Here is a 13469-nt window from a genome sequence, read left to right as displayed (position 1 = left end):
GAGAATAAGAATTGAACTCACTGTGGTAACACCGGATACTATACAAGTGAATATGTAGCAAAAGAAAAAGCAAGTATAAGGAACAAAAATTTTGTTTTAGGGAATAATAGGTTCCCAAGTTGGGCAAAGAAGAATCTGATTTATCGTTTTACCTATAGAAAAAGACTAATTTGGGTTCCTAAAACTAACCCCTAATTTTCTTTTGCATGTACAAGTGAAGAAGAGCAGCCAAATATGGTACATGGTTAATGGTTGCTCAAAGCACATGATAGGAAATAAGAACTAGTTCCTTTAACCTATGGTCTTTAAAGGAGGTAATGTCTCTCTTGGAAATGGAAAGAAAGGTAAGATCATTGGAGTTGGGAAGGTAAGTAAATCTTATTCTATCTCATTTAAGAATATATACTTGATAGATGGACTAAAAGACGGTCCGATAAGTATCTCACACCTGTGTGATAGTGGAAACATGATAGCTTTCACCTCTGCGAAATGTCCAGTAATTAATCATACAACTGACAAAATAGTATTGCACGGAAGAAGAGTGAACAATATATATGTGTTGGATCTGTCTACACTTTTAGATAATGAACTCACTTTCTTGAGTTTCAAGGACGATGAACCCTTCCTTTGGCATAAGAGACTTGGGCATGCTAGTCTAAGTCAACTTAACAAATTAGTCTCCAATGACTTCGTGATAGGGCTGCCTATCATTAAGTTCAAGGAATATAATGTTTGCAAGGTTTGTGCAAGGGGGAAGAAAGTAAAATCTTCTTCCAAAAGTAAGAAAATATGGAGTACTACCAGGTCGATGGAACTGGTCCATATGGATCTGTATGGACCAATGAGGTCATTAGCAGAGGTGGTAAGAGATATGTGATGGTTCTTGTTGATGATTACTCTAGATATACTTGGATATTGTTCTTAACCTCTAAAGATGAAGCATTTGACATGTTCACTTTCTTTGTTAGAAAAACTCAAAAACAATTAGATAATCAACTTGCATCAATCAGGTCTGATCATGGTACTGAGTTTGAGAATGCTATATTTTTTGAATTTTGTGCTGAGTATGGAATAGATCATAATTTTTCTGCTCCTAGATCTCCACAACAAAATGGATTAGTTTAAAGAAATAATAGGACTTTGTAGAAAATGTCTAGAACTATGTTAATACCTAGTAATCTACATCATAGCCTCTAGTCAGAAGTTGTGAACACTACATGCTATATCATAAATAGGTGCATGACTAGACCTCTTATTAAGAAAACTCCCAATGACTTACTTAAAGGGATAAAGCTAAATATATCCCATCTTAGGGCATTTGTATGTAATTGATTTGTTCATAATAATGTAAAAGACTTCCTAGGAAAGTTTGATCCCAGAAGTGATGAAGGAGTATTCTTGGGATACTCTTCACATAGTAAAGCTATAGGATATACAATAAAAGAACTATGTGTGTAGAAGAAAGTGTGCATTTTGACTTTGATGAAACTAACATACTTTTGGAGAGGCAGGAACAAAACGATAAAGAGATTAGGCTGACAAGAAGTTCAAACGGTGAAATCGCAATCCAGCCAGAGGCTATATCACAGGAAGGAACAGTTGATGGATCAGGTCGTTCCACCTAGGGCAACCTGATAAGGTGAACCAACTAGAGAGAAACTGATCCTCAAACCTCAAAGGAACCGATCCATGCACTTGTTCCTCAATAACAAAACAATGAAGGAACATCCAAAGAAAACCAGTTGGTTGTGAAACCCTATAAATTTCAAAGTTCATCACATTGGGAACATAATAACTCATCCAACCTCTGGAATCAAAACCAGATCTTCTTTAAAGAATCTCAGTGCCTTTGATGTTTTCTTATCTTTTATTGAACCTAAAACTATTTTGAGGCTTTGCAAGATACAGATTGAGTGAATTCAATGCAAGATGAACTTAACCAATTTGAGAGATGTCAAGTTTGGCATATGGTACAAAGACATAAGGACAAAACAGTGATTGGCACTAAATAGGTCTTCAGAAACAAACTTGATGAAGAAGGAACAGTTACAAAGAACAAGGCTAGATTGGTGGTTCAAGGATATAGCCAAGTGGAGGGCGTAGACTATGATGAGACATTTTCTCCTGTTGCAAGATTGGACACAATTAGACTCCTTATATCCATTGTTGCTTATATGGAATTCACCCTCCATCAGATGGATGTCAAGAATGCCTTCATCAATGGCTATCTAAAGGAAGAAGTGTTTGTCAAGCAACCTCCAGGCTTTGAAAGCAAGGGATGTACTGAGCGTGTGTACAAGCTTGTCCAAATTCTTGCTTGAGCTAGGCTACAAGAGAGGTAAAATTGATAATACTTTATTCTTGAAATAAAAAAGTGAAGATCTCTTAGTTGTTCAGATATATGTTGATGATATAATCTTTGGAGCAACAACTAATATGTTAATGAAGAATTTGCTAAGCTAATTGGGAGTGAATTTGAAATGAGTATAATGGGTGAGCTTAATTTTTTTATAGGCTTATAAATTAAACAAACTTCAAATGGAACTATGATCCATCAATAAAGTATGTCAAAGAGTTTCTCAAAAGGTTTAAGAAGTAAGATTCCAAAGAAATTGACATTCATATAGCAACAACCACAAAATTGGAGTTGGATGAACCTAGTTCATCCGTTGATCGGAAAATGTATAGGAGAATTATTGGTATTTATTATATCTCACTGTTAGTAGACTTGGCATTATTTTTAATGAGGACTTTGTGCTAGGTTTTAGGAAAAACTTGAAGAGTCTCACTTGGAGGCAGTCAAGAAGATATAGAGATACGTAAAAGGCACAACTAATCTTTGCCTATGGTATCCAAAAGTTAGTAACTTTGATTTAGTGGGATATGTTGATGCTGATTATGCAGGTTTTCAAGTGGACAGAAAAAGCACTTCAAGTATGGCACATTTAAATGGTTCATATCTTGTATCTTGGGCCACCAAAAAGAAAACTTTTGTGGTCGTATCTATTGCTGAAGCTGAGCATGTGGTTGATGCCTCATGTTGTGCTCGATTGTTGTGGTTTAAGAAATAATTAATGGACTTTAAAATTGATATAGGTTGTATACCTATCTTTTGTAACAATACAAGTGCAATCAGTATGACCAAGTGTAACGGCTCAATCGGTCATTGTGAGATATAGCACGTCATTTGGTAGTTTGAGGCATTCGGTGGATTCACTTTATGTATTATGACCTGCACCTGTAGTCGGTTTCGATTTTTGGGAAGTTCAGAGTTAATTTGGAAAGATAATTCTCATTTCGGAAGCTTTAAGTTGGAAGAGTTGATCAAGGTGACTTTTGAGTAAACAACCTCGAAATTGCGATTTGAAGGTTCCAATATGTTCGTAGTATGATTTTGGACTTAGGCATAGGTTCAGGTTGAGTATCGGATAGCCCGACAGCGTTTCGACGCTAAATGAGGAAAGCTGGCATTTTGAAGGTTTTATAATTTCTTAAATTTGATTTGAGGTGGATTGTGGTGTTATCAATGTCTAGGATTCCGAGCCTTGGAATAGGTTCGTATTGTGATTTATGACTTGTACGTAAAGTTTGGCATAATTCTGGAATGTTCAAGTATGATTCGGACATGTTCGTCAAAGTTTGAATGTTGGAAAGTTAAAACAATGATCTTGATCGCCGATTCATTGTTATGATGTTAATCACGACGTTTCGATCCTTTGCATAAGTTCGGATAAGATATTGGGACTGGCTGGTACATTTGGGCGAGGTCCCGGTGTAACTCCCCAAAATCGGGAAGCGCGATTGGCGCTCAACAGAGTGAACCCGGCCGAGCAAGCCTATTAGATTTCCTTCTACCTAAACTCATACATGAATAAATAGGATACACATCTTCATTAATTAGACAATAAGATGTTCATGTCTACAATACTAATTCATTACCAATAGTTTCATCATTTTAAGGTCTTAAATAGAACAAGTAATACAACATAGTTTAACTTTCCCAGCACTAATACACAACCCACACTTATGTCTACGGAGCCTCTTAAATACAAAAGAATACAATGATAGTGTCGGCAACAAGGCTCCGTCTATACCTCATAATACGATAACACATACGAAACAAAAGATGCATAATCCCGGAATGAGATGGGGCTCACCAAGTCAGCTGGGAAGAATAAGCACCGCTATCACTGGTCGATATCCTCCACTGTGGAACCACCTGCATCAATTAAAAATGCAGCGCCCCCAGCAAAAGGAACGTTAGTACATATCGAATATTACTAGTATGAAAACCAAATACCAATTAAAGAATTCAAAAATACAATAATAATATGATGAACTAGGGCGACAATAGAATAGCATAGATAGCCGTTTAAACCAAAGCAAGCTTATCAAGAGCTGTCATTAACATTTATAGAATTTAAGATGAGGACCTCTGTAACCATTTTCACACAAAGTGGCCCTACCGCCTCACCCCAATATATGCGGGTGGAGGTATAAGCACAATACCTATTTTCACACAAAGCGGCCTCCGCCGCCTCACCCCAATATATGGGGGTGGAGGTGTAAACACAATACCCATTTACACTCAAATCGGACCGACCGTCTCACCCCAATATATGCGGGTGGAGGTGTAAACACAATACCCATTTCCACACAAAGCAGCCCCGCCGCCTCACCCCAATATATGTGAGTGGAGGTGTAAACACAATGATACCAATACCTACACAAAGCGGCCATGACGACTCACCCTAATATGTATATGTGGGTGGTGGTGCAACAGCAATACCAAAATCATACACAAAGCAGCTCTTCCACCTCGCCCCAATATATGCAGTTAGAGGTGTAACCCCAATCACAATCTCTACACAATTTGGTATAATAGTTTCATACATAAATCACGACTTGGAATCATAACACGTAGATACACAATCCATAGTTTGAAACACATCCTCAATTTATAATGCAATATGATAAAAACATTTGAAACACGAATTGAACATATACCTTTTGTCATAAAACTTATTCGGAATACTCAACTTGTAATAAATATTTTGGAACTTACAAGGATATTGGGGTTCCAATTCTTAAAGAAGGGTTTAGCCATCATACCTCAATGGAGCTTCCTCAAACTCTAAAATATTTTGTAATTCTTAGCAACTTCAATCTATTTTAGAAATATACAAATTGAACAAATATTAGGAGGATGATCATACTTCTAGCTCATTTGAGCATTTTATCAAACACTAGGTGTGCATGAAGGTTTCAAGGTCCTTTTATAGAGGAGTCCATCATCCCACAATCCAATCTTTACCATTTTTAGCTCAACAACCTCCCCACATACCTTAGGAACACATGAATGAAAGGTAAGCACTCCCATCACCATGAATTACCTTACTAATGGCCCATTCTAGTTACATTTTGAAATTAAGAGTTTGGGTGATAGAATCTTACCTCTTAGGAAGAAGACCTAGGTGCCTCTCTTGATAATCTTCAAGGTTTTAAGTGAGAATTAAAGAGAAATTTGATAAAGATCACTTTCTCCCTCTAGGACCCTCTCTCTCACTCTAAAAATATCAGAAAATAAGTTCAAAATGGCCAAGGTAGGTGTTTTAACAGAATAGGGTCGGGTTTAACAAACACAAAAATAAAGTTTCGGAACAGGTTCTGCGATCGCATGATGGACATGCGGTCCGGATATCGGCAGCATAATTTGGCCTCCAAAACTGGGCGTGACTGACTCGATCTGCGGTCACTATGCGGCCCGCAGTCCTATTCTGCGGTCGCATAATGCACCGCAGAATGGTTCTGCGGTCGCATAGTGCATCTCAGAACATCCCTCCAAAAAATCCCAAAGCGAGATATGCGACAAGAGTGCGGCCCGCGAAGTAGTTATGCGGTCGCATAATGGCCGCAAAATGTGACATCAAAATGACCGAAAAAACTGACCCACTCTTCGACCATTCTGCGGTCCACAGAGTGGTTCTGCGGTCGCAGAATAGGCCGCAGAAATTCCTACTTCTGCCCAACATTCTCTTCAACTCCCCAGCGCAGTGTTAACCTCTACGCTTATTTCGGCATCACGGAAATCCCGATTTTTAGGAACAACTTTTACGGGGCCTTACACCCAGGGGCCACGAGTGTGTTTCGGGGTTGTATCAGACCATTTTTCCTTATTTTACAACTGCTTGTGCTGGTGTCTGGTGTTGTTCTTCGCAAATGCGGAGGGATGCACGCATTCATGAAGAAGGAGTTTTGGCTACTGGGATTCTGTGCTTCACGTTCACGATTGTAGATTCACATTCGCGAAGGTTTGGATGGAAATGCTTCGTGTTCGCGATTCCAAGATCGCCTTCGCGATAAAGAAGCTAGGCCTGGTGGGGGACTTAGCCTTTGCGTTCGCGAATGTGCAGTCACATTCGCGATGGGCAGGCTGGTAAAACTTCACGTTCGCATGTTTTTGCTCACATTCGCATAGAGGAATTGCGGAGCAGAAGCTTGTTGTGCTTCGAAAACGCTCGGGACTTGCCACGTTCGCGAAGAAGGGTCGATTGGGTAGTGTATAAGTTTGCAAAAATGGGTTTTGGTTCATTTTATCTCAATTCTTCCGAAGGGACTGAGCTTGGGGCAATTATGAAGTGCCATTTTGATTATCCATCATGTGGTAAGTGAATTCCTACACATTGTGAGCTAAATACATGAGTTATATATGGATTTAAACATGTAAATTTGTAGACATTGTGGAATTTTTGAAGAAAACCTAGAAATTGAATTTTTGGTTTTTTATCATGAAATTGGACATGGAATTAGGAATAAATTATATATTTGAGTTCTTGGTGTTATGGGTAATGTTTATCTTCGAAAATATTCAGAATCTGAGCACGTGTTCTTGAGGGTTGACTTTGCTGACTTTTCGACCAAAGTTGGGAATTGTTATAAATTGGTTAATTATGAGTATTGGAGTATATTTTTATTGGTTTGCACGATGTTTGTCTAATTTTGGGTCGATGGGCATCGGGTTGAGGTGTTAGAGAGGCATTGGAGCCGGTTATGAAACTTCGGAGCAGGGTAAGTCTCCTGTCTAACCTAATAAGGGAGAAATTACCCTATATGTGATGTATTTGTTATGTGCTACTTGTTGTGGGAGCTACGTATGCACGAGATAACGAGAGTCCGTACATAGCTAAAATCATGCTTACGTCCGGGTAGACTTAGTATTATATCATACGATATTTGTAATACCTAAACTCAACTTGTTAGTTTAATTGCCCAAACTTGTAACTGTAATTTGATTAGAGATCATGCTAGGTTGAATCTTGAAACCTTGAGTTGTTTAGCGGGATATCTGACTACTGGTAACAATTACGCTTATTTTATGTTCATGTTCTTATGATGCAAACACATGAACCGTTATTCGATAAGATTCTTCCTTTCCCGTTTTTAGGAAATCCCGGTCTTTAGGAACAAATTTTACGGGGCCTTACACCCGGGGGCCTCAGTTGTGTTTCGGGGTTGTATCAGACCATTTTTCCTTGTTTTGCAATTGCTTGTGCTGGTATATGGTGTTTTTCTTCGCAAACTCGGAGGGATTCACGCGTTCGTGAAGAAGGATTTTTGGCTACTGGGATTCTGTGCTTCACGTTCATGATTGTAGATTCGCATTCGCGAAGGTTTGGATGGCAATGCTTCGTGTTTGTGATTCCAAGATTGCCTTCGCGATGAAGAAGCTAGGCCTAATGGGGGACTTAGCCTTTGTGTTCGCGAATTTGCGGTCACGTTCGCGATGGGCAGGCTAGTAAAGCTTCATGTTCTCATGTCTTTTCTCGTGTTCGCATAGAGGAATTAGGGAGCAGAAGCTTGTTTTATTCGAAACACATGAGGGACTTGCCACGTTCGCGAAGAAGGGTCGATTGGGTAGTGTATAAGTTTGAAAAAATGGGTTTTGGTTCATTTTATCTCAATTCTTCCGAGGGAACCGAGCTTGAGGCAATTATGAAGTGCCATTTCATTGTCCATCATGTGGTAAGTGAATTCCTACATATTGTGAGCTAAATACATGAGTTATATATGGATTTAAACATGTAAATTTGTAGAAATTGTGGAATTTTTGAAGAAAACCTAGAAATTGAATTTTTGGTTTTTTATCATGAAATTGGACATGGAATTAGGAATAAATTATATATTTTAGTTCTTGGTGTTATGGGTAATGTTTATCTTCGAATATATTCAGAATCCGAGCACGTGGGCTTGAGGGTTGACTTTGCTGACTTTTCGACCAAAGTTGGGAATTGTTATAAATTGGTTAATTATGAGTATTGGAGTATATTTTTATTGGTTTGCACGATATTTGTCTAATTTCGGGTCGATGGGCATCGGGTTGAGGTGTTAGAGAGACGGTGGAGCCGGTTATGAAACTTCGGAGCGAGATAAGTCTCCTGTCTAACCTAATAAGGGAGAAATTACCCCGTAGGTGATGTATTTGTTATGTGATACTTATTGTGGGGGCTACGTGCGCTCGAGGTGACGAGAGTCCGTACATAGCTAAAATCATGCTTATGTACGGGTAGACTTAGTATTATATCATACGATATTTGTAATACCTAAACTCAACTTGTTAGTTTAATTACCCAAACTTGTAAATGTAATTTGATTAGAGATCATGCTAGGTTGAGTGTTGAAACCTTGAGTTGTTTAGTGGGATATCCGACTACTGGTAACAATTACGCTTATTTTATGTTCATGTTCTTATGATGCAAACACGTGAACCGTTATTCGATAAGATTCTTCCTTTCCCATTTTTAGGTAATCCAGGTCTTTAGGAATATATTTTATGGGGCCTTACACCCGGGGGCCTCGGGTATGTTTCGGGGTTGTATCGGACCATTTTTCCTTGTTTTACAACTGCTTGTGCTGGTGTCTAGTGTTGTTCCTCGCAAACGTGGAGGGATTCACGCATTCGTGAAGAAGGATTTTTGGCTACTAGGATTCTGTGCTTCACGTTCACGATTGTAGATTCGCATTCGCGAAGGTTTGGATGGCAATGCTTCGTGTTCGCGATTCCAAGATCACCTTTGCGATGAAGAATCTAGGCCTGGTGGGGGACTTAGCCATTGCGTTCGCGAATGTGCGGTCGCGTTCGCGATGGACAGGCTGGTAAAGCTTCACGTTCGCATGTCTTTTCTCGCGTTCGCATAGGGGAATTGGGGAGCAAAAACTAGTTGTGCTTCAAAAATGCGAGGGACTTGCCACGCTCGCGAAGAAGGGTCAATTGGGCAGTGATGGTCGATTGGGCAGTGTATAAGGTCGTAAAAATGAGTTTTGGTTCATTTTATCTCAATTCTTCTGTGGGAACCGAGCTTGGGGCAATTATGAAGTGCCATTTCATTGTCCATCTTGTGGTACGTTAATTCCTACATATTGTGAGATAAATACATGAGTTATATATGGATTTAAACATTTTAAATTAGTAGAAATTATGGAATTTTTGAACAAAGCCTAGAAATTCAATTTTTGGTTTTTGACCATGAAATTGGACATGGAATTATGAATAAATTATATATTTGAGTTCTTGGTGTTATGGGTAATGTTTATATTCGAAAAGTTTCGGAATCCGGGCACGTGAGCTTGAGGGTTGACTTTGCTGACTTTTCGAGCGGAGTTGGGAATTGTTATTAATTGGTTAATTATGAGTAATTGATTATATTTTTATTGATTTGCACGTTGTTTGTCTAATTTCGGGTCGATGGGCATCAAATTGAGTTGTTAGAGAGGCGTTGGAGCCGGTTATGAAACTTTGGAGCGAGGTAAGTCTCATGTCTAACCTTATAAGGGAGAAATTACCCCGTAGGTGATGTATTTGTTATGTGATACTTGTTGTGGGTGCTACGTACTCACGAGATGATGAGAGTCCGTACATAGCTAAAATCATGCTTATGTCCGGGTAGACTTAGTATTATATCATACGATATTTGTAATACCTAAACTCAACTTGTTAGTTTAATTGCCCAAATTTGTAAATATAATTTGATTAGAGATCATGCTAGGTTGAATCTTGAAACCTTGAGTTGTTTAGCGGGATATCCGACTACTGGAAACAATTATGCTTATTTTATGTTCATGTTCTTATGGTTCGTGTCGGTCAACCCTAGATTGTGTACACACTATTCTTGATCGAGTCGTAAGACCTCAGCATAACTCGTGCGTAATACCTCTAGGAGTTAGAATATTCATGAGCTTCCTCTTTTGATTGTGATCTGGAACATGAGATACCTTATTTCGTGAGATAGCGTTTCCTTACCCGTTTGAGGTAGCCTTTGATTCTTCTATTTGTTGAGATAGTACATGAGATTTGAGAAATTTATGTTGTCATTAGGTTGGAGGATTATGTTAGCTACAGCTCTTACCTCATTATTATTGCTGTATTTCATATCTGTTTATAATTTATTATATTGATTTATTGGACCACTGGTAAGTGTCGAGATCAACCCGTCATCACTACTTCTCTGGGGTTAGGCTAGATACTTACTGGGTACACATTGATTTACGTACTCATGGTATACTTCTACACTTATTGTGCATGTATATCTCTGATGGTCATTTCGGCACAAGGGCGCAACTCTTGAGGGGTCTTTAAGGTGAGTTGCATCCTATGATACCATCCGCAGCATACAAAGTCTCCATCATGTTCATTTATGTTATCATATCTATTTTACATTCCAGACAGATATTGTATTATTATTGTACTTCATAGTAGATGCTCATGCACTTGTGACATTGGGTTTTGGATATTTTAGTTGATGTTAATAGTTTTGCATTAATATTGTCTTTTTTTTTTTAATATCTTACTAACATTGTATGTATCCATGATTTTAAATGCATTAAATTCTAAATTTAATAAAATTTATGATTTCAAAAGTAATAAAATGAATAATTGTTTAGACGGTTCACCGTTGGCTAGCCTAATAGTGACGTTGGGCGCCATCACGGCCTATAGTGGATTTTGGGTCGTGACAGCATAATATCAGAGCTCTAGGTTCACTTAGGTCTCTCGAGTCATGAGCAAGTCTAGTAGAGTCTTGCGGATCAGTACAGAGAAGTCTGTACTTATCTTCGAGAGGCTACAGGCTGTTAGGAGAACTTCCCTTCTTGATTCCTCGTCGTGCGATTTGATTCCATTGAAGCTTACGTATTTATTTCCTTCCTACTCATTCTTATATGATGTTGAGCGTTTGTTATCAATTGGGAATCAAGGAGTTGTAGTAGTGCTACATATGTGGTACATGATGTGTTTTCCCTGTGTATTTTGACAGACTATTATCATCGCCTTCTGGAGGGGTGTTCTATCGTTTGAGCCCAATTTTAGTATTGCCTAAGATTTTGAGGCTATGCACGACATTTTTTGATGTTCATGCATTGCTACCGCGCAATGCTGGTGAAAATGGTAGGATGCTTAATTATGTGTCGAGGCAATGAATGACTTGAGAGGAGGATTATTCGATTCATGGTTTAGAGATTCGGCATTTTATCCCAGCAGAGAAGAGGCAATTGGACTATGGATGTTAAGTCTTTGGTTGACGGAGTAGCGAGATCGGATATTTTTGAACCTCGTGGAATTCTCATTTGTGATGTGGGATCGTCATCCTTGTTTGAACGCATTAAGGCTCGTCAGTGTGATGGCCTTCGATTTTTTCCCTTTGGGGTACGCTGTCGCAAAATGGTACCCAAGAAGCAGTAATCGGAGATGATGTGTATTGCGACTGCAAGGTCAGATTGGTGTCTCCAGTGTTGATGGCTCATGGAATATTATCTTTAAGAAGGCCTAGAGTTGGTAGAAATTTATTAGTTCAGGTGCTACTGAGATGGATTATGATTTGAGGTAGTATTTTGGTAGTGAAGGATGAGGAAGGACATGGTGGGAGCTGTCCCGCGGCAGTTTAATTGCTAGCATGTCAAGTGTGAGCAGCAGAGGTCAAGTAGTTCGCTTCGGAAGATGGTTAAATCAGAGTGAGAATGCTAGTATATTGTATGGATTTTATGGTAGATAGCCATATGCTTTGAGAAATCTTGGTGCGATTATGGTCCTGGTGAACAAGGGGCTAAGTCTGTGTATTTTGTTTGAGATGGTGGCTTCTGTGCTTCGGAAGTTTTAATATGACGGAAAGGAGTTTTGCTTCGTATGAAGAGGGATGTGAAAGCTTAATTATTATTTTGGGATGCAACATGACTTCGAGTTTTGGAATGTATTGTTGGACCATGAGTTGATGCTAATGGGAAATAAATGGACTCTTATAGCTGGAGGACGAGTATGGGCTTTGGAAGATTTACTTATTTCATAGTACGTGTAACTACGGCAATGGCGTTGGAAGATGTCGTTATGGAATTACATAGGTCGGCTATCTCCAGTGAGCATATTAGGGGTTGCTTGATTTATGATAAAGTTCCTATGGAGAGTTTTACTTTCTATTCAACGGGAGGAATGGATTATGATGCGAGCTAAGATCGCTTGAAGAAGATGGTGCGACTGTCAAGAGGTTGAGTGCGCGATTGTTTCTGATAATTCGGGATGTGTTATGATTAGTGCAACAAGAATTCGGGATCTGGTTGAGTAACCTGCGAGATCAGGGCAACAGATAAGGAGGAGTCATTGTGGGTTCTGGATTTACGTGATTGTAGCTTAAAGCTAAGTGGATGAGCCTATCGCCCATGATTGGATCATGTGGTTATGTGCCTTGGCAGTATCGGGTCATCGGTACATGGGTGGATTAGTTGTGACTAAGGAAAGAGAACATCAAGGGTGATTCGGGCAAGGAATTTGATGAATGTGTGCTACATTTTGCCTTATTGATTCATGTGCAAATTTTGGGATAACTCAAAGTTTATGCTTCTGTGGATGTGATGTACAAGGGAAAGGATTTATCTGGTTGCTTCCTTGGAGTGTTTGTGTGCTGAAAGAGAAATAGTTACTTGGTTACATAATCGGTACTGGATTAGAGTGTGCGAATCTCAAAAACGGTTCTAGTGGGCTCAAGAATTTAAGTGCGGTGCCTAAGGATTTTTCAGGTTCGTCATGTGGCTGAGGATTGGGTCTTGCAGCAGAGTGTGAAGGGTACTTGGAGAATTTCTATATTATCATCGGGTCTGCAGTGCAGTGTTAGAGAATTGGGAGAAACAACTTCGGATTCGCAGAAGGTCTTTCAGTATGGGTGTATCAGTTAGAGATACTATTGGGTGCAGGAGGAGGGTATAAAATTGCTTATGGGCATTGAGACGACGCGGTCTCATGATTTGGGTCACTCAGGATGAGTGTTGTTTGAGGTTCATTATGTGTATGAAGACATGTATTATTTCGAAGGCAAGTCAAGGGTAAATTGAAATAAGTTAAGTTAGTTAGTAGTGGTTTGAATTAGCATAGTTGTGGAAATGATCAGTTCCTTTAGTATGGTAAGGATATACAGGTGATTCGTGGTTGT

This window comes from Nicotiana tomentosiformis, chromosome 8, assembly GCF_000390325.3.
Source record: "Nicotiana tomentosiformis chromosome 8, ASM39032v3, whole genome shotgun sequence".
Classification (NCBI taxonomy): Eukaryota; Viridiplantae; Streptophyta; class Magnoliopsida; order Solanales; family Solanaceae; genus Nicotiana; species Nicotiana tomentosiformis.
Note: the sequence above shows the minus strand (reverse complement) of the source record.